Source organism: Triticum aestivum, chromosome 1D (genome assembly GCF_018294505.1).
Source record: "Triticum aestivum cultivar Chinese Spring chromosome 1D, IWGSC CS RefSeq v2.1, whole genome shotgun sequence".
NCBI classification, from domain to species: domain Eukaryota; kingdom Viridiplantae; phylum Streptophyta; class Magnoliopsida; order Poales; family Poaceae; genus Triticum; species Triticum aestivum.
Genome location: NC_057796.1, coordinates 259,605,368 through 259,629,165, shown reverse-complemented (window position 1 = coordinate 259,629,165; position 23,798 = coordinate 259,605,368).

The window sequence follows — 23,798 nt, the reverse complement described above, 5'->3', positions numbered from 1 at the left end:
TATTTGGATATAGGGAATACATTGTGTTCTCATATTATTTTTCCTGCAGTGCGTTCCTTGCTCTGCCAGAACACATGTACTCAAGATGCTCGGCCTTGCCATAACTGAATACACCAGTTTAATGGTAACAGTGAAGACAGGCCGTGGATATAAGTTTCGAGTTGGGTTCATGAACCAAGAAGATCGCTGCTTTTTTCATGGCCAAACTTGGATAAGCTTTCTCAAGTGTTACAGACTGAAAGTTGGCACACGAATGTTGATGGAAATAGCAGAACCTGGTCTCATCTTCACTGCGATCTTCCACCCCGACGTCGTTCCAATTGTTCATCCATGTTAGTTTTGTATCTGGTTCTTGCTTGTTGCCTCGATTACTTCTTAATCCACCTATTCTGTCTAACTGATCACAATTTAACTTTAGAAGTAGCAACGAATCTCTCATGAAGATGCTACTTCTAACTAATATTTTCTTATAATTGGTGGCACGTGTAGGTTTTTTCAGAGTTAAGCAGGCTGCTCGTTTGTTATTCTGTAACAACTCGGCTGTTACTGATGGCACTGAAGTTGACTGGGACGACATCCACAAGTTCCTACACTTTATTGATCGTCTTGAGGTCCTTGTGGGTCGTTTCAATGGTGGAAGGCCACGTGGGATATGTGTGCCACTGCTGCACTCGTTGAACAGGTCCAACTGTGTCGAGAAACTTATGGTGCGAGCTATTTTCTGTTCTATATGCTGTTCATAATCTATTGCTTATACACAGTTTTACAGCTGTGATCTTCTTGAAACAGAAACTGCCCAGTTCTATTGTTCCTATACAGATGCCTGACCATGGTCGGGTCAGACTTGCGCTTGGTCACAACATGATGTTTATGTCGACCTACTCCATTCCCCTTGGAGGTGAAAAGATACTTATTCATGGGTGGTCTCAAATAATGAAGGCCCGTCCATCTTGGAGAATAGGACAGAAGATTATGTTCCTGCTTTTCCATGGATCTAAAGCGAATATCCTGTTTATTGACCACATTGCGAGATGAAGCCGCTTTCAGAAGGTTGTGGATGCACGGGGTGGCGCCTGGGCCTTGTCCTGGGGCTTGGCAGCCTCACCCTTGGTTAACTGTAGGCAAAGTAGCACTGTTCGAGGCGTGCTTTGTACGGTTGAACCTGTATAAGTACTCATACTGCTTTCAGCTATGGTTGTTAAGTGCCCCTGCTGGCTTTAGTTAAGGTTGTTAAGTACTCCTGCTGCTTTTACAGTCTGTCATGTTTCTTCAGTCCTGTCTTCCTCCAGCCGCCAAAACCAAACCAGCGCCGGCGGGGCCGCCTGCTTCCGCCTCCCACGGCTGGCTGCGCCTCAGCGCATGCATCACCGCCCCACCGTCTCCTAAATCGTTAACACCGACATCCGAGGCCTCGCCGTCGTCCTCCGCGCGCTTTGGTGCGCTCGGCGCGGCGCCGCCCTCTCGCGTTGTCAACATGGTCAACAAACAACAGGAATCGGCAAAAGTACGTGGAGAGGATGACATTAGGGCCCACCATGTCAGCGTATGGAAAAATAAAATGCTTCCTCCTAGTGTTTTCCTGACATCTGGGACCCACGACATTGTGAGCGTATATAGTCAATAGACAAGAGAAAAGCACAAGATTGGCTGACACCTGGGACGTAGCAGCTCGAGCAGTATTTTTTTTGTTATTGTTGAGACAGAGCAGGGTTTGAATTGGGCTGTGGCCCGTCTAGCCCAGGTTTATATTTTATGTTCACCATGTGACCAACCCAGCTATTTTTTCTTTGTGAAAATGTGCCTGTTTATTTTTTCTGAAGAATACCCAATCCAGGCCTACTTATTTTTCTACGCCCTGATGGGCTGCAACTCTTTCAAGACGCCTGCAAATCTTGAAAGTAATATGAAATGGGTTGTAAATATAAAAACAGATGATAAATTGGCAATTACTTTATAATTTCTGAATTTTTTCACATTTTCAGATTCCTATTTCACTGGGCATTAACCTAATTTAAATATATCTTCAAAGTACTTTAAATCTGGCTCGACATTTCGGTATTAAAAATAGTTTGGAACCCACAGAAATATGTGAAATTGGCCCTGGCCAACCAAAAAAACGGACTGCAATAAATTGCATAAGAAGTCGCAATGAGCTATATATAAATTATTAAAAAAAGAGGGAATGGTCAGACTTATGGGCCTATTAAGTTGACGCGTGTGCAAGATTTTTTTAGTTATTATATACATCAACAAACGATTCTAGCAGACGTAACCATTGGATGTCAATCCAACGGCCATTGTGTTTCTTCAATCTCTGATCTTCTTGCTACAGCCGCCAAATCCAGCGCCGGCGGGACCGCCTGCTCCCGCCTCCCGTGCAGGCCTCACCGCCCCCTACTACTCCCACCGCTGGCCAGGGCATCCCTCTACTCACCCACACCCCATGTTATTCTACGGCAACGGCAGCCCCACACCGCAGCCGAACCAATGAACCCTCGTACTCCTCTCCGCGTGGGCATCCACTGCCGCCTCTTCCTCGGCTCCGCGTCGTCCCTTTCCTAGGCCTCGCCGTCGTCCACCGCCCTGGTGCTCTCGGCGTGGCATGGTCAACGTGGTCAAGGGACGACTTCCATCGGAAGAGTACTGTCGTGGAGAGGCTGACAGCTGGGTCCACGGCAGCCGCAAGGAAGTGCCTCCTTATTACGCGGAAAATAATTATTCCTCCACCTGATAGCAGGGACCCACCGGACGGGCAACTGTATTTCATGAAAAAAATGTTTCCCCCTGACTGCTGGGACCTACCAGCTACATCTTCGCACGCAAGGAAGTGCGTCCGGGCAAAAAAAAAACGATTCGCCCCCCTGACTGCTGGGACCCACCAGCTACATCTTCGCACGCAAGGAAGTGCCTGACAGTCGGGACCCACCTGGTCGAAGCGTACGTAGCATTGTCATTCTAGTCGCGAACGTGTACGTACATACTGTTTGATGTAGAGGCGCGCACGTGTCGTAGTAGAGGCGCGCACGTAGCATGTACACGTACGTACAGCGGCCAGTGTGCAAGAAAGAAAATACGGCCACGTACGTACATACGGGCAGGGTCTCGAACGCCTACTCACGCATACGTACGGTCAGGGCTCATGTACATGGCTGGGTCAGAACGGAGAAACAGCGTCGTCGTCGTGTTCATGGGGAGCCAACCGGCTGGGTCGGAACGGAATGCGTCGTCCTGTTCATCGGGAGGGCTTGGACGGAACAGCCAATGGAAACGAGGCCTGGCGTACCGCAGAACGGAGGAAACGGCCTTGTGTTCGACTGGCCATATTCGAAACGGATCATGTTCATCGGGAGGGGTCTGGTGTACCACAAAACGGAGGAAACGAACCTCCTACGGTCGAAACGGGGGTCCTGTTGATCGGGAGGGGTGTGGCGTACCACAAAACGGAGGAAACGGACTTGTGTTGGAGCACTACGGTCGAAATGGGGGTCCTGTTCATCGGGAGGGGTGTGGCGTACCGCAAAACGGGACTCCACGGGATACTGTTCATCTCCACCGTCGACCCCCTCCACCCTCCACGGGCTACTGTTCATCCACCGTCGACCTCCTCCAGCTTCCACCTACGACTGTTCATCCATGGGCTCCTGTTCGTCTAGCCTCCACCGCGCGCTACTCCACCGGCTACTGTTCAACCAGCCCTCTCCACGGGCTCCTATTCAACCACCCCTCCACGGGCTACTGTTCATCCCACCCTCCACCATCTACTGTTCATCCTGCCCTCCACGGGGTGGTCCTGTTCATCCTGCCCTCCACAGGGTCCTGTTCATCCAGCCCCAACCGGCTCGAACGATCGGGGTCCTGTTCATCCACCCCACCGGGAACTGTTCATCCAAACCCCCCAGCAACGCTCACTATTCATCCAGAGGCAACGCCACGGGGTCTTGTTCATCCACCCCCACCAGGAACTGTTCATCCAAACCCCCCAGCAACGCTCACTGTTCATCCAGAGGCAGCATCGATCGGCTTCAGTTAGCAGAAGTAGCGAAGGAATCGCTCGATCGGGTTCAGTTAACAGCCATCGATCGATCGCTCAGGTTCAGTAACGCGTAGCCTGCAGTGCAATCGCTCGGGTTTAGTTAGAGCCCAACGCCTCGCACCCACGCGCGTGCGTGTACGAGAGAAACGCGCATCGCTCGGCCCCGACCACCCACCATAACCGGGAGCACCCCGATATTTTCCTTGCCCTCGCTTCTACCACGGTTTTTTCCGTCATGGACGGCCCAAAGAATGTCATGCACCTGTGTCTCCGGCCCGCCCAGGACGAAAAGCCCATTTTCTATCATGATTTTTTGTCATAGAAGTAGGACCCCACCACATCTATGATGATACCGGGTTTTGTCACAATTATCATCATAGAAGTGTCATAAGTATGACAGAAAAGATTTTCGTTCGGCCCAAAATGTCACGGATGTGTCTTTTTTTTGTAGTGCCTCTAGGAAGTATGGAGGAGCTTGTAGAGCTGTACAAGGGAGCGCGGCGGCGTATCCGATTATGGAAGATACCGGTCTGCCGAGAGGGTGCGCGAGAGGCCTGGGCCATGGTGAAAACGCGATATACCAAGCTGAATCCTAATCACATGGCCCGGGTTGGACCGTTAGGGCCAAATGGGGAAGAAATTCCCGTTAGTTTAGTATATGACCAAGTAGAGGTGGCCGCCAAATATTCCCAACAGGATTGTAAGTTAGACTGCCTGTTAGATGGTATAGAGGCAGAAGTGTTTGAGTCCAAGTGACTATGTACTTTCCTCACCATGTGGAATTCTAGCTGAATTGTATATCATTTGTCATGGCAGACCTTTTCGCTTCAACCTCCAGACCCGAAGGTGCGGAGTGTTTCCGAATACCGTCACGGCCGAATAGGCCGGGGTATGCGTGGAAAACTAAGCGTAGGGGTCATAGTTGCTTGAACAGACAAGTTGTATCCAACTAGTTATGTTATATTACATTGAGATTGTAAGAAACATCTTCCAGGGAGAATAGTTCCGTTAAGGGTTCCTTTCCCTGGGTGTGCATGCATTAGTAGACATGTCCGAATTGTGATGTGAAAATCACAGTGTGTATAGCTTCTGGGGGTTCACAACAGAGTGAGTGCAAAAAGTATTTTTCATCCACCGACCGAATATTCCCTTAAGAACGCTAGCTTTAGGCTTCACCCAGTCTGAGGTACACATCTGGATGACCCGGCAGTAACAATCGCAGAGGTGCTCCCTTTACCACCTAGCCGAACAATCGGGAACGTAGGGGTAAGCATAGGAGCCAGGCAACCCAGCTTGGCCAAAACTTAAGTCATATCGATGCATATAATGGTGAAGAAAAGTCATACGGGGAAAACGCGTATGTGTGATGAGCTTGATGCTCAGAAAACAAGCTTCTGTTAAAGAAGCCCCCAGGTATAATGGGCGTACATATGTAAAGATGTGTACGTCAGCAGTGTTCGGTCAAGCCGAATGAGAGCTTTAAAGCGAAGAAAATTGTGTAAAAGGGGGAAAGAGTTATAGAAACTATAGGGGAGAAGGAGAATAACCAAGGGTTCTGCGCTAGGCATAGAACCTTCGGAGTCTGGCCGTGTTCCAGGGGTTCGGCTCTAGGCGATTGTCTGATGAATCACAAAGACGGTACGCTCCTCCGGTAAGAACTTCGTCAATTATGAAGGGACCCTCCCATTTGGGCTTGAGTTTGTCCTTTTTCTTCTTCGGCAAGCATAGAACGAGTTCGCCAACATTGGCCCGTACTTCTCTGCTTTGATATCTTTGAGCCTGCTGTTGATAAAATGCTGAACGGGCTTTGGCGACACCGCGCTCCTCCTCCAGGGCATCTAGGCTGTCCTGCTGATCCAACTCGGCCTCTTTCTCTTCGTACATACGCACACGAGGTGAGTCATGTATAATATCGCAGGGCAATACAGCCTCTGCACCGTACACCATGAAGAAAGGTGTGTATCCGGTAGTATGGTTGGGCGTGGTCAGCAGCCCCCAGAGTACAGAGTCAAGCTCCTCGACCCAGTGTTTGTCTGATTCTTTCAACGACCGCACTAGCCTGGGTTTGATGCCGCTCATAATAAGACCATTAGCTCTCCCGACTTGACCATTTGTTTGCGGGTGGTAGACAGAGACGTAATCGAGCTTAATGCCCAGATTAGCACACCAGGTTTTGACCTCATCAGCTGTGAAATTGGCACCGTTATCAGTGATGATGTTGTGCGGTACACCATAACGGTGCACCACATCGGATATAAATGCAATCACCGGTCCGGACTCGACCGTTTTAATTGGTCTAACCTCTATCCACTTGGTGAATTTGTCCACCATGACCAGCAGATATTTTTTCTTATGGCTTCCCCCTTTAAGGGGTCCAACCATGTCCAAGCCCCAGACCGCAAAGGGCCATGTAGGCCTCCTTTGGTTTAGAGGAAGAATTCTTCCTATCCTCCACATTTCATAGGAAAATAAACATTAGCCTAGACTCAATGGAAAAAAATCCTATGATGTGAATCAAAGGGCATCTCCTTTCCTATTCCTACTCATAGGATTTGAGATACATGTCATCTCATTTCCTATGACTTTCCTATTCCTACGATTTTCCTACCCTATGAACCAAAGAAGGCCGTAATGGGGATTGTTTATAGAGCGGTTGGGGGCATATGGCTTTGGTTGGCGAAAAGTTGGCATCCAACGCAGCGCTGGACAAGGTCCTGTGCGTTTGCCCGGGCCGTAGGCCAACAAAATCCTGTCCGGAAGGCCTTGCTGACAAGTGCCCGGGCTGCGGCGTGGTGCCCACCGAGACCGGCGTGAATTTCCGCCAAGAGTTGCCGCCCCTCCTCCTCGGAGATACACTTTTGAAGGACTCCGGTAGTGCTTTTCTTGTAGAGCTCTCCTTCGTGAACTTTATAGGCCTTCGAACGCCGGACGATGCGGCGAGCCTCGTTCTGATCTTTTGGGAGCTCCTTCCTATTAAAGTAGGCGAAGAATGATTCGGTCCACGGGGCAATTACTGCCATGATGAGGTGGGCCGATGGTGTTATTTCGGTGGCTGAGCCTCCGATGATATCGGCGTGTTCGCTATCTGTGTTTGTGTTCAAAACGGGACTGTCGTTGCTGTCTCCCCCTTGCCACACCACGGATGGCTTAAAGAGCCTCTCGAGGAAGATGTTAGGTGGGACGGGGTCATGCTTAGCACCGATGCGAGCAAGGACGTCTGCCGCCTGATTACTTCCGCGGGCGACGTGATGAAATTCGAGCCCCTCGAACCGAGCCGACATCTTCAAGACGGCATTGCGATAAGCTGCCATCTTTGGATCTTTGACATCAAAGTCTCCATTAATTTGGGATATTGCGAGGTTTGAGTCTCCACGCACCTCCAGGCATTGTATGCCCATTGATACGGCCATCCGGAGGCCATGTAGCAAGGCCTCGTATTCGGCTACGTTGTTGGAGTCTGTGTATAATATTTGGAGTACGTACTGGACGATATCTCCTATGGGGGACGTTAATACAACGCCCGCCCCTAGCCCTGCCAACATTTTGGAGCCGTCAAAATGCATAACCCAGTTGGAATACGCGCCGTACTCTTTAGGGAGTTCGACCTCCGTCCATTCGGCGATGAAGTCAGCCAGTACCTGGGATTTGATGGCTCGACGTGGTTTGTACGTGATGTCGAATGGAGGAGCTCAATGGCCCATTTGGCAATCCGGCCCGTTGCATCCCGGTTGTTGATTATATCATTGAGGGGCACTTCGGAAGCCACCATGATCGAGCACTCCTGAAAGTAGTGTCGCAATTTTCGAGATGCCATGAAGACTGCATATGCTATCTTTTGATAGTGAGGGTACCGGGATTTGCATGGTGTGAGGACGGTGGATATGTAGTATACCGGCTTTTGCAGCGGAAATTTGTGTCCGTCCTGTTCTCGTTCGACAACGAGTACGGCGCTCACCACCTGGTGTGTTGCCGATATATATAGAAGCATTGGTTCGCCGACGTTTGGCGCGGCCAGGATTGGGTTGCTTGCCAAAAGTGCTTTTATTTCTTCCAGTCCGGCTGTCACTGCGTCTGTCCATTTGAAGTTATCGGTGCGCCGTAGAAGGCGATAAAGGGACAGCACCTTTTCCCCCAACCTGGAGATAAAGCGGCTTAAGGCTGCCACGCACCCGGCGAGTTTTTGGACCTGTTTGAGTTCGGTTGGCGTGGCCAACTGCGACAAAGCTCGGATTTTGGCTGGATTTGCTTCAATTCCTCTGTTGGAAACGATGAAGCCCAGTAGTTTACCGGCGGGGACGCCGAAGACGCACTTTTCCGGGTTAAGCTTGATGTCGTATGTGCGGAGGTCGTCGAATGTGAGACGCAAGTCATCTATTAGTGTTTCGACACGTCTAGATTTGATGACGACGTCGTCCATGTAGGCCTCCACTGTTTTGCCGATCTATTTCTCGAGGCATGTTTGGATCATGCGCTGGTAGGTGGCGCTAGCGTTCTTGAGCCTGAAAGGCATGGTGTTGAAGCAAAATGGCCCGTATGGCGTAATGAATGCTGTTGCAGCTTGATCGGACTCCTTTATTTTGATTTGATGGTATCTGGAATATGCATCAAGGAAGCACAGCGAGTCGTGTCCTGCGGTAGCGTCAATTATTTGATCAATGCGGGGAAGAGGGAAAGGATCATTAGGGCAAGCCTTGTTAAGGTCTTTGAAGTCGACGCATAGGCGCCAGGATTTATCCTTCTTTGGTACCATTACCAAGTTTGCCAGCCAGTCCAGATGTTTAATATCTTTGATGAATCCGGCCTCGATGAGTTTGGCTAGCTCCTCCCCCATAGCTTGTCGTTTGGGTTCGGAAAAAAGCGCAGTGTTTGCTTGACCGGCTTATATCCCTTTAGTATGTTGAGGCTGTGTTCGGCCAACTCGCGCGGGATTCCTGGCATATCTGAGGGGTGCCAGGCGAATATATCCTAGTTTTCACGCAAGAAGTCTCGTAGTGCGGTGTCTACTGTGGGGCTGAGTTGCGCTCCGATGGAGGCTGTCTTCTTTGGGTCTGCTGGATGGACCTGAAATTTGACCGTTTCTTCTGCTGGCTTGAAGGAAGTAGATTTGGGTCATTTGTCCAGGATAACATCATCTCTATCCACAGTGGAGCGTAGTGCGGTTAGTTCTTCAGCCACAAGGGCCTCAGACAATGCCTCGAGGGCCAAGGATGCGGTTTTGTTCTCGACGCGGAGTGCTATATCCGGATCGCTGACGAGGGTGATTATTCCATTAGGCTCGGGCATTTTTAGCTTCATATACCCATAATGAGGTATGGCTTGAAAGCGCATGAAGGCCTCTTGCCCTAATAGGGCGTGGTATCCACTGTTGAAAGGGGCCACCTGGAAAGTTATTTCTTCGGACCAATAATTCTCCGGCGTGCCAAATACCACATCAAGTGTAATTTTTCCTGCACACCGCGCTTACCGACTGGGAATGATACCTCGAAAGGTTGTGCTGCTTTTCTCGATGTGGCTCCTGTCTATTTCCATCTTGTGGAGCGTGTCCTCGTAAATGAGGTTTATTCCGCTGCCACCGTCCATGAGGACTTTTGTAAGTCGAAAGCCGTCCACGATGAGACTGAGGACTATTGCAGCTGGCGCTCGGATTTTTCTGTATTTAGGTTCGTCACTGGCGTTAAAGGTTATGGCCGTGTCATTCCAGGGGTCAATTGCGGCGACCTGGCAAACTTCGGCGAGATCGCGCGGTGCCCTTTTATGCTTATTGTTTGAAGCGAATGTCTCGAAGACTGTCAATACTCTATTGTCGTCGTTTGCTGGAGGGTGTTGTTCTGGGGTGTCCTTGATAAGGATGCCCTCGCCGCTCTTGGCTACCTGCCGAAGTATCCAACATGCTCTAAGGTTGTGGGTTGCCACGGTATCTGGCGTCGTGTGTATTTTGCATGGGCCATTGAGCCATCCCTCCAGAATGGTGTCATGCAGTGTAATGGGTTTGTGTTTTTTGACTATTCGGCTGGGCGTGCCACGGGGTGTGTCCTCTTCGCCTGTAGGATGAGTTGGGTTGGGACCGACGGTTCCCAGCGAGTTGCCTGAGTTTTCCAGGCGCTTTCCATCGTGCTGTACTTTTGTACGATAGTTGCTAAGTCAGCGAACTTTAGTACGTGGCGGCGGTTGATGGCGTTGAGGATACCTTCGTCCGCGCAGTTGTTGCAGAATGCCGCTATCACGTCTTGTCGCGGCAATATTTTACCTTCTTTTTGACGAGGAATCTGGCCCAGAAGTGGTGGACCGTTTCCTGAGACTTTTGTTTGATGCTCATGAGAGCGTCTATGTCCGGGTGGGTGGGTGGGACGAAATCCGAACCCTGACCCAATTTCGGATCCGGAGTTTGAAGATCTACCGGACCTGGCAGTTCGGGCTCCGGGATATCGACTAATTTTTTAGGCTCATCGTCCGACTCCATGTTCGGAGGACAGGGCATGCCTTTCTGCCGGAGAATATCCGGCCCTTCAAGATCGGAGATCCGAGCATAGTTCGTCTTCAATATAGTAGAAGAGTTGCTCCGTTCCTCGACTACCGCTATCTGATGGGTGATCGACGGAATTTTAATTTCTCTCTGGTCGGGTTTAAGCCCGACCCGATCGTAGTCTGTAGCGACCCCCAAAGCGGCCATGCGATCCAGGCGTTCGTTCAACGACGATAACTCCATTGGATCCATGCGGGCGGAGTATTCGGGATCAACGCTGAGGCGATTTTCGATGACTTGAGAGGTCATCGTCGGCTTAAAGGCCGACCCGACGGTCATGACGAAGCCGCCCAGCCGGAGGGTTTGGCCTGGGGCCAGGGCTCCTCCGGGGATGATATTATCCTTGAAAACAGGGCGAGCCATCAACCCTCTTGGCGACGGCACAGTGGAACTCTCAATGAAAGCACCAATGTCGGTGTCAAAACCGGAGGATCTCGGGTGGGGGGTCCCGAACTGTGCGTCTAGGATCGATGGTAACAGGAGACGGGGGACACGATGTTTACCCAGGTTTGGGCCCACTCTATGGAGGTAATACCCTACTTCCTGCTTGATTGATCTTGATGAATATGAGTGTTACAAGAGTTGATCTACCACGAGATCGTAATGGCTAAACCCCAGAAGTCTAGCCTATATGAATATGGTAATGAGTCCCTCTATCCGGACTATGCTCTCCGGTTTATATAGATACCGGAGAGATCTAGGGTTACATGGGGTCGGTTACATCAGAGGGAATCTACATAGTCGGTTGCCAAGCTTGCCTTCCACGCCAAGTAGCATCCAATCCGGACATGGGTTCAATCTTCGGTCTTCATGTCTTCATAGCCCATCAGTCCGGCCCACGGATAACAGGCCGGACGCCCGAGGACCCCTTAGTCCAGGACTCCCTCATCTAACTTCGGGATTAGTTTTAGACCTGAATAATTGTTTGTTTGGTGCCAGCGTTAAGCATGAACATTATATCTGGATCTTGTTTGATGCGAGACGGTTATTCATTTAAATCAGAGAATAATGGTTGTTCTGTTTATATAAGTAATATCTTTTATGGTCATGCACCCTTGATGAGTGGTCTATTTTTGTTGAATCTTGATAGTAGTGATACACATATTCATAGTATTGAAGACAAAAGATATAAGTTTAATAATGATAGTGCAACTTATTTGTGGCACTGCCGTTTAGGTCATATTGGTGTAAAGCGCATGAAGAAACTCCATGATGATGGGCTTTTGGAATCACTTGATAATGAATCACTTGATGCTTGTGAACCATGCCTCATGGGCAACATGACTAAGACTCCGTTCTCCGGAACAATGGAGCGAGCAACAGACTTGTTGGAAATAATACATACTGATGTATGCGGTCCGATGAGTGTTGAGGCTCGCGGCGGGTATCGTTATTTTTTAACCTTCACAGATGATTTGAGCAGATATGGGTATATTTACTTGATGAAGCATAAGTCTGAAACATTTGAAAAGTTCAAAGAATTTCAGAGTTAAGTGGAAAATCATTGTAACAGGGAAATAAAGTTTCTACGATCTGATCATGGAGGTGAATATTTGAGTTATGAGTTTGGTCTTCATTTGAAACAGTGTGGAATAGTTTTGCAACTCATGCCACCTGGAACACCACAACGTAATGGTGTGTTCGAACGTCGTAACCGTACTTTAGTGGATATGCTGCGATCTATGATGTCTCTTACTGATTTACCGCTATCGTTTTGGGGTTATGCTTTAGAGACGGCTGCATTCACGTAAAATAGGGCACCATCTAAATCCATTGAGATGATACCATATGAACTGTGGTTTGGCAAGAAACCCAAGTTGTCTTTTCTTAAAGTTTGGAGCTGCGATGCTTATGTGAAAAAGCTTCAACCGGATAAGCTCGAATCCAAATGGGAGAAATGTGTCTTCATAGGATACCCAAAGGAGACTGTTGGGTACACCTTCTATCATAGATCCGAAGGCAAGATATTCGTTGCTAAGAATGGATCCTTTCTAGAGATGGAGTTTTTCTTGAAAGAAGTGGGTGGGAGGAAAGTAGAACTTGATGAGGTAATTGTACCTTCTCTCGAATTGGAAAGTAGTTCATCACAGAAATCAGTTCCAGTGATTCCTACACCAATTAGTGAGGAAGCTAATGATGATGATCATGAAACTTCTGATCAAGTTACTACTGAACCTCGTAGGTCAACCAGAGTAAGATCCGCACCAGAGTGGTACGGTAATCCTGTTCTGGAGGTCATGTTACTTGACCATGACGAACCTACGAACTATGAGGAAGCGATGATGAGCCCAGATTCCGTGAAATGGCTTGAGGCCATGAAATCTGAGATGGGATCCATGTATGAGAACAAAGTGTGGACTTTGGTTGATTTGCCCGATGATCGGCAAGCCATAGAGAATAAATGGATCTTCAAGAAGAAGACTGATGCTGACGGTAATGTTACTGTCTACAAAGCTCGACTTGTTGCGAAAGGTTTTCGACAAGTTCAAGGATTTGACTATGATGAGACCTTCTCACCCGTAGCAATGCTTAAGTCTGTCCGAATCATGTTAGCAATTGCCGCATTTTATGATTATGAAATTTGGCAAATGGATGTCAAAACTACAATCCTTAATGGATATCTTAAAGAAGAGTTGTATATGACTCAACCATAAGGTTTTGTCGATCCAAAAGGTGCTAACAAAGTGTGCAAGCTCCGGCGATCCATTTATGGACTGGTGCTAGACTCTCGGAGTTGGAATGTACACTTTGATAGTGTGATCAAAGCATATGGTTTTATACAGACTTTTGGAGAAGCCTGTATTTACAAGAAAGTGAGTGGGAGCTCTGTAGAATTTCTGATATTATATGTAGATGACATATTCTTGATCGGAAATGATACTGAATTTCTGAATAGCATAAAAGGATACTTGAATAAGAATTTTTCAATGAAAGACCTCAGTGAAGCTTCTTATATATTGGGCATCAAGATTTATAGAGATAGATCAAGACGCTTAATTGGACTTTCACAAAGCACATACCTTGATAAAGTTTTGAAGAAGTTCAAAATGGATCAGTCAAAGAAAGGGTTCTTGCCTGTGTTACAAGGTGTGAAGTTGAGTCAGACTCAATGCCCGACCACTGAAGATGATAGAGAGAAAATGAAAGTCATTCCCTATGCCTCGGCCATAGGTTCTATCATGTATGCAATGCTATGTACCAGACTTGATGTGTGACTTGCTATTAGTTTAGCAGGGAGGTACCAAAGTAATCCAGGAGTCGATCACTGGACAGCGGTCAAGAACATCCTGAAATACCTGAGAAGGACTAAGGATATGTTTCTCGTTTATGGAGGTGACAAAGAGCTCGTCGTAAATGGTTATGTTGATGCAAGATTTGACTCTGATACGGATGACTCTAAGTCACAAACCGGATACATATTTATATTGAATGGTGGAGCTGTCAGTTGGTGCAGTTCCAAGCAGAGCGTCGTGGCGGGATCTACGTGTGAAGCGGAGTACATAGCTGCTTCGGAAGCAGCAAATGAAGGAGTCTGGATGAAGGAGTTCATATCCGATCTAGGTGTAATACCTAGTGCATCGGGTCCAATGAAAATCTTTTGTGACAATACTGGAGCAATAGCCTTGGGGAAGGAATCCAGATTTTACAAGAGAACCAAGCACATCAAGAGAGGCTTCAATTCCATCCGCGGTCTAGTCAAGGAGGGAGACATAGAAGTTTGCAAAATACACACGGATCTGAATGTTCCAGACCCGATGACTAAGCCTCTTCCACAAGCAAAACATGATCAGCACCAAGACTCCATGGGTGTTAGAATCATTACTATGTAATCCAGATTATTGACTCTAGTGCAAGTGGGAGACTGAAGGAAATATGCCCTAGAGGCAATAATAAAGTTGTTATATATATATATATATATATTTATTTCCTTATATCATGATAAATGTTTATTATTCATGCTAGCATTGTATTAGCCGGAAACTTAGTACATGTGTGAATACATAGACAAACAGAGTGTCCCTAGTATGCCTCTACTTGACTAGCTCGTTAATCAAAGATGGTTAAATTTCCTAACCATAGACTTGTGTTGTCATTTGATGAACGGGATCACATTATTAGAGAATGATGTGATGGACAAGACCCATCTGTTAGCTTAGCATAAATGATCATTTAGTTTTATTGCTATTGCTTTCATCATGACTTATACATGTTCCTCTGACTATGAGATTATGCAACTCCCGAATACCGGAGGAACACCTTGTGTGCTATCAAACGTCACAACGTAATTGGGTGATTATAAAGATGCTCTACAGGTGTCTACGATGGTGTTTGTTGAGTTGGCATAGATCGAGATTAGGATTTGTCACTCCGTGTATCGGAGAGGTATCTCTGGGCCCTCTCGGTAATGCTCATCACTATAAGCCTTGCAAGCAATGTGACTAATGAGTTAGTTGCGGGATGATACATTACGGAATGAGTAAAGAGACTTGCCGGTAACGAGATTGAACTAGGTATGATGATACCAACGATCGAATGTCGGGCAAGTAACATACCGATGACAAAGGGAACAACGTACGTTGTTATGCGGTTTGACCGATAAAGATCTTCATAGAATATGTAGGAGCCAACATGTGCATCCAGGCTCCGCTATTGGTTATTGACCAGAGCTGTGTCTCGGTCATGTCTACATAGTTCTCGAACTCGTAGGGTCCGCACGCTTAACGTTGGATGACGATTTGTATTATGAGTTCTGTGATTTGATATACCGAAGTTTGTTCGGAGCCCCGGATGAGATCACGGACATGACGAGGAGTCTCGAAATGGTCGAGACATAAATATTGATATGTTGGAAGGTTGTGTTTGGACACCGAACTTGTTTCGGAAAGGTTCGGACATTTTCCGGAGTACCGGGGGTTACCGGAACCCCCCCCCCCCCCGGGGGAGTTAATGAGCCTTCATGGGCCCTAGTGGAGAGAGGAGGCGGCGGCCAGGTGGAGGTGCGCGCCCCCCAAGCCCAAACCGATTGGACTAGGGTTGGGGGCGGCCCCCTTTCCTTCTCTCCTCCTCCTCCTTCCCGCCTTCTCCTAGTGGGAATAGGAAAGGGGGGCCGAATCCTACTTGGACCGGGAGTCCAAGTAGGACTCCCCCCATGGCGCCCCCCTTGGGCCGGCCACCTCTCCTCCCCCTTTATATAAGTGGGAGGGGGCACCCCAAAGACACACCAAGTCTTCTCTTAGCCGTATGCGGTGCCCCCCTCCACAGTTACACACCTCGGTCATGTCATCGTAGTGCTTAGGCGAAGCCGTGCGCCGGTAACATCATCATCACCGTCGCCACGCCGTCGTGCTGACGGAACTCTCCCTCGGCCTCAACTGGATCAAGAGCTCGAGGGACGTCATCGAGTTGAACGTGTGCTGAACGCGGAGGTGTCGTACGTTCGGTGCTTGGATCGGTTGGATCACGAAGACGTTCAACTACATCAACCGCGTTACTAAACGCTTCCGCTTTCGGTCTACGAGGGTACGTGGACACACTCTACCCGCTCGTTGCTATGCATCTCCTAGATAGATCTTGTGTGATCGTAGGTAAATTTTTTGAAATACTGCGTTCCCCAACAATAACATCTTGACCGTCACGAGTCCTGCATCAAGAATAAGTTGCCCTACAGCAAGCCCTATTCATCACGCGAGCTTGCCTCAGTAATTAAGATATTGAAATCAAATAAGAGCTTTGGGCATTTAATGACTACACCTCATGTATCCGCAAGGATAGGATCTGTGTTACCCTACTAAACCTTACTATCACTAGTGTTCTCTACAACACTTCACGGTCTCCTTACTCCTAGCCTCCCCGTGGCTCGATCTCCATGATCATGGGTACCTGCATGGATGAAGATCGTGGATAAGACAAGAGACATATATGGAACAATTTTATTTAACACATATGGGATGTTAATTCAAAGCCCTTCCATTGATCCCCACAACAAATATAGAAGGTTGCAAGGCTCATGCCTCAAACCCATACCTTACCGAACTACTCACACGTGGATATCAGATCACGAGAAGAAAACATTGAAGAACACATCTTGAAGAATAATTGATTGCAAATATGTCTTACAATGGATGCCTTGTGCGATGCACGATTACAAGTATGAACTAGATGAGGAAGTACTATGGTGGTGATGGTGGCTATGGAGATGGAAATGGCAGTGGCTAGAATTTGTGGATGAAGAAGAAGATGATGATGTTCTGGCTGCTGTCAACGCTCTGCACGTCCTCCCATGTTGGTTTTTTGATTGGGTCCCCTTTATAAAAGTTGTTCAGGTGGATGATCTGCCTCGGTTTCCATGCCATACGGGCACGTACTGGCACTCGCACCTGTATGGAACACTGTCTTTTGCCTTGTTTTGCAGAAACACCTCATATTGATTCCATTTTCCTTCCCCTCCATTTCCACATGTGATTTCTTCCCTTTTTAGCCCATTTCCTATGGAAACACATCAAAGAGAGGATTTGTGGAATCCTTTGCATTCATTATTCATTAGTAGCGATATCAGAGCGAATATCTCTTTTATAAATGAAAAAAATATATCAGTTTGAACTAAGGAAAATGAGTGTAAAAATATTAATCATCACAACTGCAACAAGATCTATAGTGAACTACCCGTCTATTCACATGGTTAAACTTTCTTTCCTGGTTGCTAAATCATCTTCAAGTTGAACTTATACTGTCAAAGGTTTATTAAACCTAGATGTGCATATGTTCTATCCTAAATGGCTATATGTTTTCTGCAGGGAAAGGTTCATACTGACCCTAAGAATGTATTTGCCGCAGAAATGTGCATTGGTATTATGAGGAAATGTGGTTGCAATATTCCAGATAAATTACTGGAACAAGGTAAAAAATGCACCCGTGGGCAGGCTATATCGTTGAACACTGAGTATATAAATGAAAAAAATTGGGAGAAACTTGTGGACTATATGTGTGAGGATCACTTCAATGTATGTAATACACAATATTCGCTCTTCTACTTGTCAATTTGTACTTCTGGACACGTCGTACTAAATTTGAGCTTCATATCGTGCCAAGAAACAAGGAAAACTATCTACTATGAAGCTAAGCCAAAACACTGCACCTACAAAATGTGATTCCCACTTCAGACATTTGGTAAGTATTTGAACTACCTTGTTGCAAATGCTTTATGTTGGATTGTTATATGACTTGCAGTATTAATATTTAACAATTGATGAATCTGATATAAGCCTAAGGACAATATTCATAATCAATCCGATGGAGACTTGCTTGTACGTATGCGCACTACAAAGAAAGATCCTACATTGAGTCTGACTGCACAAAAACGGATCGTAAGTACTGTCTAATTTATAGACTTCAAATGTATAGTCTGACAATAATTATAAAAATTATCAAACACTGCTCTAACAGTGCTATCAATGGTATTGCAGAGTGAATTGCGGATCAAACGTACACCATCAAAACAGCTTGATACGACAGCAATACCTAATGTAGAAATTATTGAGGAAAAGAGCTCCTCGAGCACGTTACTTTTGAGCATGGGCGTCTCATCCTCTAGGAAGAACTCATCCTCTCGTGAACACATCCGTGAGCTAGAGCACATCATTGCAACTCAAGAGGCAGATGCAAAAAAGGCAGGTGATATGTTTCATGAAGAGCTAAATGAAATACTTTTTGCCTAGAGAGTAGAAATTAAAGAACTCAAAAAGAAGCAGCTACAAGAGATTGAAGATTTCAAGATGGATCAACAGAAGAAATCCATTGTGTTTGAAAAAAGGCAAAGACATATGGAGGCAATGCTTAGTCACCCATTAAGGAATTCCACACAGTCAGCACAAGACAGCGTGTGAAAAACACCGATGGCCTCATGATTATAGTCAACTTTATTTTCCTTTGTCTACTTTGTACTATCCGAGATTATGTCCTCTACTTCTCCTTGTAAAATGTCAACTTTTCACTTATAATGAAAGATCTATTGCCAATTTTTGAATTCTCATATTGTAGCAATTCAAATTTTGATTCCTTTTTCCTAAAATTACAAATTATATACTGATTCGCCGGCAAAATTAATAATATATGAATTACATTTTTTTCTACATGCGGTGGTATTGTGATGTAAATGCATGTCGTCACCAATGTCTGGTACCACATGTAAGCAGGCACAACATCTTCTGGGCCATATGTCAGCAGTGTTGACCGGTCAAAACTGACGTCTTATTAATGATGGGACCATTAGTGATAAAACCCAAGGTGGACCCACATGGAAGGAGCAATGTCAGCAACTGCAGGCCCCACCTGTCAGAATCTTTGAATGGTCAAACCCGCAAACCGATCATCGGAGATGGATTATCGTCGTAAAAAAGATCTTAGGTGGCAGATTGGGCTATCGTAGGTGACATTCTGGGCCATCACCGAAAACGGCCATCAATGACATTTTCTGGTTCGTTGCCTAAAATGCGATCTTGCGTGACGAACAAAGTGGTGCCATCTAGATTTTATTATTTTTATGACGGAGCTTCGGTGATGGTGGGGCTGACGGCCGGAAAACGTAGCTAGTACATTTTACGTGACACAAGTGAAACATCGCAAAATAGAGAAAATTTTGTAGTGCCTCTCTAGTCCTCATAATTAGAAGCCCGGTGTGGTTCTAATTTCCTCCCTCTAATTCTCCGGTGGTGATTAGCTCTGGACGGTGAGACGTTGTCGGATCGTGAAGACCGTACACTTGTAAACTGTGGAGAGGTCGTGCTTTCGGTCTTCCATTCGAGGGATCATTCATCGACAGTTCGAGGATCATTCATCGACGGTTTGAGGGACTTCAAGTACGATCTACACCGACTCTTCTTTCATTGCAACTCGGAGTTGGTAACGATCCGATCCAAATCACATCTTCATAGTGTTCCTGGTTGATCGTAGGATGATTTTTTTTGTTTCCTACTATGTTTCCCAATAGGGTATTTAAGTGGGTGGATATGGAAGGTTTCTGTGGGTATGAGCTTGGGCAGAAGGGGGTTGTACCCACCCATGCCATACCTATTGTATCCGCATGCACCTACCACTCGTGCAGCACCGTGCTATATAATTTTTTACCCCCTTTCCGCGACAGAGTTTTAAATCGTCGCCTTGTCTGTGTGCGCGATAGGGGGGTCCTTCCCACACAACCCAGAAACCGTCGGGGATAGGCCCTCTGGTCACTCACGCGGGCCAAAAAGAGCTCATGTGCGATCGGGTGACCATCATAGACAAGTATACAAGCCCAATTCTTTCCGTTTGTAAATACATCCCACACAGTGAATCCAAGCCATACGTTTCTGTTCGTATGTACATCCCACAGAGTAAATCCAACGAATATGTTTCCGTTTGTATGTACATCCCACACAATCAATCCAAGAAATACATTTTCGTTCATATGTACATCCCACACGGTGAATCCCAGACAAGCATTTCCGTTCACACGTACATCACACACAATTTTCCCCATCAAATCCTCTGTGATAGCGTTGCCATTGCAGATGATATTAACAATTTATCGTTTGCGTTATTGAATGCATCATGCACAGTGCGTAGAAGAAACCGTGTGGCATAGGTTGTCCATCATACACACTTTTTATGTGGAAACATTTGCGCAAGGTGGCCTAACACAAACAGTTTTATAGAGGAAACCATGTGTGATTGTTCATTGATCCAACACGTTTACTTGCTAGAAATTATGTGGCTTGCCTGAGGTCATCGCCCACGGTGTTGTCTCAATAACCGTTTGCAATAGAAAAACCCAATAAGAAGGCTAATTGGCCTATTATTATTAATCCATTTATTGATAAAATTGACATTTCATATTAAGAACACAATATATTTCATTTTTGTATTACGGAACCAGGATTTCATAATTGAAATACACCAGAGTAGAACATCATATAGCTTCAGCACTCAGTTATACCATATAGCACTTGTACGCGTCGGTCCTATACAAACGGGTTTTAACCCCTTTCCGTGACGGCATTTGGAACCGTCGCCAAGTGAGTGTGGGCGATAGGGGGGTCCTTCCCACACGACCCAGAAACCGCCGGGGATAGGGCCCCTACAGTACTCCTACTCGTTTCTACTTGCATTGCCATTGCAGTCGGTATTCTGTGGTGCTATGTTTACAATGCGCGGCCCATCACAAACGGTTCACTATTATAGAACGTGTATGATGCGCCGCCCATCACAAACGGTTCACTGTTAAGAAGATTAGCTAATCGTCGTACGAGTGTCGGACAGGATTACGAAACGTCGGACCATCATAACATCGTCGTACACAACAACTATCGCACACTTTATTCTGTGGTGCAACGTTTATGATGCATACTTCATCAGAAACAGTTCATGGTTGCGAATCGTGTACGATAAGGCAACTAACACAAACGTTTAGTTTGCCCGCACCATTTGTGATATTGTCTGACATCGCACATGCTTTTGCAAACGGCAACTGTGTGCATGCTTGCACACGTTTCCTCTCTGTGAACCGTCTCGGATTATGGTGCATATCGCAAAAATTTGTGTTTTACAAACCGTGTGTGCCATAACAACCTGGAGAGTGTAATTTCACCGTTATTTAATTGCTGCTTTTCCAAATTGTATCGGATTTGGATTTGAATTTGAATGTATGCTACAGCTTTATTCATATCCATCAGGTTCAAACAACCAATGCATTATTTGATTCATAGGTACATATGTTCAAGAATTACATAAGAACCAAATAAAGAATGGTGAACCACAGTTGTATACTTGTACTATTAAAGACGGTAAAGAAAGAGGCGAAATATATTCTGGTTGCTGAACAAGGTGAAGCGGAATGCCCATATTGTGCCCTCCTACATGCACAAGGCACGGACGACTCTAGTCCAACCCCTTGTGATGGCCGACCGCCCATCCTGCACGGTCTTCATGAAAACATCTAGATAATCATCGTGTTCTGGTAGAAATACTTTAACCTTTGCATGCCCACCAATCATGTAGTTTGAGAGGTAATCTTGAGTAAACTGCTTTGGCAACCACTGCAAAGGAAAAAGATTCAGACATTGTCATCTAACACAACTCATTATGGGCAGTAAAAAGAAGGCTGCAGAGTTCTTACTTACCATCCTGCAATTCGTTGTTGTCTTGGATAAAGTGTAAACAAATAGTTTAATTGCCATCTTTGGACCCATTTTACTAACAATCTTTATCAGCTTCCTCACTTGATGCTGGTTCATCGATATCTCATTGCCCCATACGCAGAAAGGGTCGAAGCATGGATCTTTATCAATGACATATGTACCTAAAAGCACCAAGTTAATATTAGAAGCTAAACAGCAATTGCACAATGATGTAGTACAACACTTTTATAATATGTCTATATACATCCGTATGTGGTAGGCCATTTGAAATCTCTAAAAAGATAAATATTTAGGAACGGAGGGAGTATCTTATAACATCCAATATACTCACATATTAGATGAATTAACATCTTATATTATGGGCCGGAAGGAGTTTAGTGCATTCTTACAAATTATCGGCTGATTAACTCTGCTGTATCCATGGGTTACAGTTAGTTTGAGCTAGTTCGGGCTCAAATAGCCCTAAAGTATATCTAAACATGAGGGCTAGTTTGAGCTAGTTCTCCTAGTGCATTTATTGTCAATCTAACCCTGCCATCCAAACAACTCTTTGGATGGAGTTAGTTCAGGGTTAGTCATGAGCTAGAAACTAACTCTAACCTCTAGCTAAGTTGAGTATCCAAACAGGGTTGTGTTGTTGTTGTTGCTGCTGCTCTTCTACGTATATCTAGACATCATTAGAACATTAATGTAACACTCTTCCTTGTTGCTATGTAGCTAGCTACCCCATTACACAACTGCACCAGCACCAAGTTTCACATGCAACATCTATAACCTTTGGAAATTAGCATCATAGACGGTAGATAGACAGATGAATCTCATCTGGAAAACTGCTAAAGTGGAAGGCGAATATTGAGCCTTCAATGATGTTGAAGGTCCTTGCAACTTTAGGCCAGTGCCTGTGGATGATTGACCGCCGTTCATCCTTCGTCCTCTTGAGGAAGACTTCAATATTGTACCGTAGGTGTTGTACGAATACCTTCCTCGCCTCCTGACCATACAGGTGGTTTGAGAGGTAATCATCAGTGAACTTCTTTGGAAAGGCCTGAAAACAAATATATGCATAAATATCTTCTCTAAATTTGGAAATAGTGCAAAGGAATAAAAAGACAAGGTATAAGAGTTAGTACCATCATGTAGTTCACTGATGTCTTCTTCATTGTGCAGACAAAGATCTTATTGTTTTTCGTTGCTAGTTCTTTATCCTAACAATCTTTCTAAGTTTCTTGACTTGACTGATATTCATGGACAACTCATTTCCCCATATGCAAAATGGGTCAAACAGTGGGTCAAAACCTCTGACGGCAGGACCTACATGTGCAGGACCAAATTGTTAAAAACCTAAATATTAGAATGGTTCCTGCAATTGCATAATAATGGGTTGGTGATAACCCACAAGTATAGCGGATCATCGGTAGCCTTTTCGATAAATAAGAGTGTCGAACCCAACGAGGAGCTAAAGGTAGAAGAAATATTCCATCAAGTTCTATCGACCACCGATACAACTCTACGCACACTTAACGTTTGCTTTACCTAGAACAAGAATAAAACTAGAAGTACTTTGCGAGAATAAAACTACGAATAAATTGCAAGATAATAAAAGTAGATGGCTTTTGTCACACGAGAAAGTCATTTGTTCCTAGGTGATCGATAAATAAACCGGTAATCATTGTTGCAATTTTATATGAGGGAGAGGCATGAGCTAACATACTTTCCGTACTTGGATCATATGCACTTATGATTGGAACTCTAGCAAGCATCCGCAACTACCAAAGATCATTAAGGTAAAACCCAACCATAGCATTAAGTATCAAGTCCTCTTTATCCCATACGCAACAACCCCCTTACTCGGGTACGTGCTTCTGTCACTCACGCCACCCACCATAAGTGAATCATGAACATATTGCAATACCCTACAACAAGGATCCCTCATGTTTGTGTGACACGGAGGGCACCATAGGACAGCACCAAAATAAATATACAACTCAAACCAATCATGATCATCTATCAACCCATAGGATAGGACAGATCTACTCAAACATCATAGGATAACCACAAATCATTGAGAAAT